Genomic DNA, 5,287 nt, shown 5'->3' with positions numbered 1-5,287 from the left:
AAAGGTCCTTAAATTTATTATTCTTTTGTTCTTTATTTATTTGTTTGTTTCTAACAACTAACTATTCATCACTTTTGTACATTAGAATACCATTAAACCGGTGTTGGAATTTATTCCACAAAACCGAGATGGTATTCAAAGGTACTTAATAATTATGTAATTGGGGATTGCTTCGATGCCATTGTATCGGCGTTAGAATTTATTCTAACAAAGCCGAGATGGGGCAAAGAAGGAATAACTTATTTACATGATTATTAAAAGTAAATTGTAACTGGAATATTCTTGAAACCATTACACTAGCGTTGGAATTTATTTCAACAACGCCGAGATGGCGAACAAAGAATAAAACCGAGTTCACTTACTTAATCAAATAAAAAACACATGGAAATGAGAAAGGGAAAACCTAAACCTCCCTCCTCTCGAAAAACAAACTTTCAACAATTAAGCACATGAAAACAACATGCAATATATCATGAACTATATCAACTAAGCATATTAATCTCTCTTTCTTACGCATGCATCTCTCTTATGCCTATAATGCATTAAATCACGAAAGTTATTCTCTCTAATAGTTCCTAAACAATAATGTGCAATGGTACACGTTTCTGCAATTTGCCAGAACATATACAAAACAGATTTGACCCTTCAAACCGTTATTTTCTGTTACATAGTTAATTGATTAAGTCACCAAATTAATCAATTAACCAGCATATTACAATACGTGATTAAATGGTAAACTACTTATATGTTATGCTTGACTCCCATACATGTTTTAACAATTATATTATGCATAATATGCACATATAACATGTATGATTAATGCATGAACATATAATAAACTAGATGATATGCCTCATGAATATTATATGTCAATATTAATGGCTTGTGAGACTTGCATCTAGGTTTACCTAACCTATACTCACTAACTAAGGCACACATCCCAAACTACTTAGAAATATAACTCTATTAATATAACCTATTCTAGATATGACCAATGAGTTCAAGGCATGTTGATCGTTGAGTCATCTTCAAGCTTTAACTAACTCCTTCTTGTCTTCATCAAAACATAGGCAAAACATTGCTAGTGTAATCCTTGACATTTTGCACTTTCACTTACCATGCCTAGTTTTAGGTACCCTAGTGTCATGTACTTTGGCTTGATTTCTTCAAGGTGAAGCAAGCTTTTTTCTTCAAGCCTAAGCATTCTTTTTGGTTTAATTTCCTACAAAACTCAAAGAAAACTTAGACAAGAGGTGATCAAAAATTATATTAGTCTAACATCCAAAATTTATTTAAAAAAGTGTTGAATTACGTTGGTTTTCACATTTTTGCATAGGATAAGTGCCATGAAAAGTGTATGAAAATTAAGTATTTTTGGCACTTATCAGTCACTTGGAAAGGTTATTTTCTAAAGAGTGACATAGGTATTAGATAGTGAGTAAGGTACAAGGAAGTCTCGAGGTGAGAATTTTTTAATTACTACTCTTAATATCTAGTGAAGAAATCTCTTGTGCTGCAAGAGTACTGGATGTAACCTTCAGTGAGCAAGAAAGTGAATCAGTATAAAACTCTCTGAGTACTCTCTTCTCGCTTATCTCCTTAAATTTAGTTGATATTTTTTCCGCATAACTTTTTCGCTGCTACTAACTCTGAAATTTGCAGAAAAGTCTATCATAGATTTAAGACAACTAATTCACTCCATCTTAGTTGTCATCTTAGTCTTACAAACAAGTCAACAAGAGATGATGAGAAAATTATATAATAAAATACATATTTCCATTTTTTTATCAATATATACCATAATTGTCATCACTTTATGAGATTCCATAGGTTCCAATAAATATATAACATATTAACGAGAAAGAAAGAAATGAAAAATCAATGTTACAATCAAAGTATGGTTGGAAATAAGTCAAACCGAGTCAAACTATAATTTAGCTATGTTTCCGTCTCAAATTTGGTTTGACTATAGTTCATGTACTATTTGATTCGACTCATCAGCTTAAATTAATTTTTCTCTTCAAAAGTCCACATACGTTTAATTCAACACATATATACATACACATATAATAATATATATACTATATATGTGAATAATAGAGTATAATATGTATGCATAATCGGTATAAAGATTATACATATTCAGTACATCATCCACCATTCATTTGTAATAAATTTATTTTAGAGTCAATTGTTATTAAAAATGATTGGTGCATTATGCTATGATAGTGTTAAAAACAATTACATAGTGCATACCTTTTTTCCTCTATACAATGCATATATATAATCAAGCTAACTAGTAGAACTGTATTTTGCTCAAGTTCAGCTCGTTAATTTAACGAGCTTAATTTTTAGCTCAAATTGAACTTGTTTTGTTCATGAACCAAGTTTGTAGAGCTAAATAACAAATCCAATTTCAAATAAATGTCAATTTGGTCTAATTTTTTACTATCCCTACTTCACAAAACAAATTTGCAAGGCGATTTATTCGTTGGTGAAAAATAATATTTACTAGTAATATATAATATTTTTAAGGTTGATAGTTGACACCAATATAAAATAAATTTGCAAGGATGACAATAGACATTATATAAAACAATTTTGCAAGGTTGATATTTGACATCAATATAAAACAAATAGGCAAGGTGTTCCACCGATCATTAAAGGTACAAGCTGTAAGAGAATTAGAAGTAGAGGGATCACATAGCTAAATTGGAAATTTAAAATAAAATTGAGTGGTAATAGTTAATCCCTTCTTTAATGTAGAATTTTATTCATAGAAATTTCAAATACATAAAGTAGTGTTTTAATTTATGCTTTGTAATCACAATTGCATCCACAACATTGTGGTTTCGAATGTCTCCACAATGGTATCATAACTATATCAATTATATTTTCCAATGATATTTATTTATTATGGAAAATGCAACGTAATCATAATGCAAGCACAATTTAAAACACGGGTATAAATTGCATGCCTATTTAAGAACACACAAAATTCTTTATGGTATCCTTTCTACAGCCGATCAATATACCGGTGATGAAGCCTTTACGAATACGGAGGGGAACTCCAACAAATTCAGTGTTAGAAGCAATGCAAAGGCACTTAGCAGCTTCAATATCTTGAAGACCTTCAAGGAGTGAGCAACATGGACCCCAAAATGGTGCACCACATGCAAGCAACGAGTAGAGGTCCACAGAGCAATTATCTTATGAGGGTGATGGACTTGGGGCATAATTGGAGCTAACCAAAGTGAAGAACAGGATGTTGAGCGAAATGAGAAGTGCAGCCTTGGAAGCCATTTAACAAAGATGCTAAAAGAGAATAATTACTTTGTGATTACTATTGTTACTAAGTTGCTCTAGTGTGGAATATGAGATGAATGGTAGGTGATGTTTTATAGGGAAAGGTTGGTGTTTATTTTTTGCCTTGATAAGGTTTTAATTATTTGTGTAAACATCTACTTTTATTGGACCCATTTTTTTTACAAATAAATAGTAGAAATTGAAACAAAAAAGGAAATTAAGAAGGGGAAATGGTAACTTTCATGGTTTTATAAAGTCAAATGAAGTATTCTTACTCAATGATGAGTGTTATAAGTATTCTTGAAAAGCAGTATATTGAGTATCGTAAATAGAAAATTGAACATTTCAATTTCTATCCTTTTTATTTTTGTAGAATAAAAGGTCAATGATGAGAGCATACATATAATACTAGTCAACTACATATTGTTACTCGATAAACAAATTTATATTAATAAGTTACAAAAATATTAGCTCTCATTTCTCTTTTTTAGATTATAAGGTAGATAGCTTATTTCATGGAACTTTGTTACCATATCTAAACATTTACAATTTAATGTGGACTTGGAATATTTGACCGTGAAGATCAATCAAGAGTTGTGGCAAATTTTTGCCATATGTTGATGGGCGTGCAAAACAAGGGGGAGGATTTCAAATTCAATCTTGGATTCTTTTCCATGAAAGAGGCGTGTGGTATAATTCAAACATACCAAATTGGACTCAATGTCATGTGAAGAGGTTATGCAAAATTTAGGTGGATTTCAAATTCTAACCTAAAGGATTCTTGTTTATAAGTGATCTGTGTGCTATGATTAAAACTTACCATATTGGAATCAATCATAACTTTATGAAGGATTTCTTTCCATACCAATTAAGCTAGGCATGGAAAACCATGGGTAAAGCTCAAATGTGGTAAAATTTAAACTTGCCATAAGTGAGCCAAGGCCACGTGGTCATCATCATAATCACAAGGGGAAAAATGGATTCTTTCCATATCAATTAGGCATGGAAAACAAGGATGGATTCAAAATATGGCACGATTAAAACTTACCATAATGGCCAAGGCCGTGTGATCATCATCAAGGCCAACGAGATTCTTTCCATAACAAGCTTGGCGTCACTTCCTTCCTTACACAGAGCAAGTCGGGTGCACTCAGTCAAGAAAGCGTCATTTTGGCGAAGAAGTTACCATATAGGGAGCCTCAAGTCAATTTTCACATAAGGAAGAATAATTAATGGGCACAAAACTTTCCATTACTAGAATAGATTGTACCTAGACTATGCTTAAGTTGTTGGCAGAGGAAATTAGTAAGGAAAGACTCATTATTGTAATTTATTTCATTTTTGCACGTGGAGCCATGTGTTGGTCGGCTACCACTACTTGTATCCATACTTCCCATGACAAATAACAAGTTGAATTTGTTTTGATTAATTCCTCTTCAGTTGAACTTTGCTCCTAACTTCAAACTTATTAAGGAACCTTCCTTGTGGTGTTCATAGGCTTATCACCATTGGTATAGTGCCTTACCCTTAATTCTTATCAAGGATCCTTCCTTGTGGCAAACATCATTGGCTTATCAAACAAATCTCTTGTTTGTGGCGTCATCACCTTTAAATCTTTTCCATTTCTTTTATCCAATACATATAATCTCCGCTACCTTAAACAAACCAAGTTTATATCGGCTAAACACCCACAAACTTGACAAAAATATTATTTGTCTCGGCCAAGCCACAGTTTCCATTTTTCTCAACCAAAATGTTATCTACCCTAGGCCATGGCTCAATCTTGAAAGACTTTTATGTGAGGTTTCCCCCTCAACAAATTGTCCCCGACAATGGCGCCAATTTGTTGAAAGCGGAATTTCCTCTACGGTGTGTTTTCTTTTATTTGAGTAAGTAAGTGAACTCGTTTTTATTCTTTCTTCGCCATGTCGGCTTTGTTGAAATATATTCCAACGCCGATATAATGGTTTCAAGAATATCC

The sequence above is a fragment of the Lupinus angustifolius genome, unplaced genomic scaffold (assembly GCF_001865875.1).
Source record: "Lupinus angustifolius cultivar Tanjil unplaced genomic scaffold, LupAngTanjil_v1.0 Scaffold_539, whole genome shotgun sequence".
NCBI classification, from domain to species: domain Eukaryota; kingdom Viridiplantae; phylum Streptophyta; class Magnoliopsida; order Fabales; family Fabaceae; genus Lupinus; species Lupinus angustifolius.
This window is presented reverse-complemented; position numbering follows the sequence as displayed.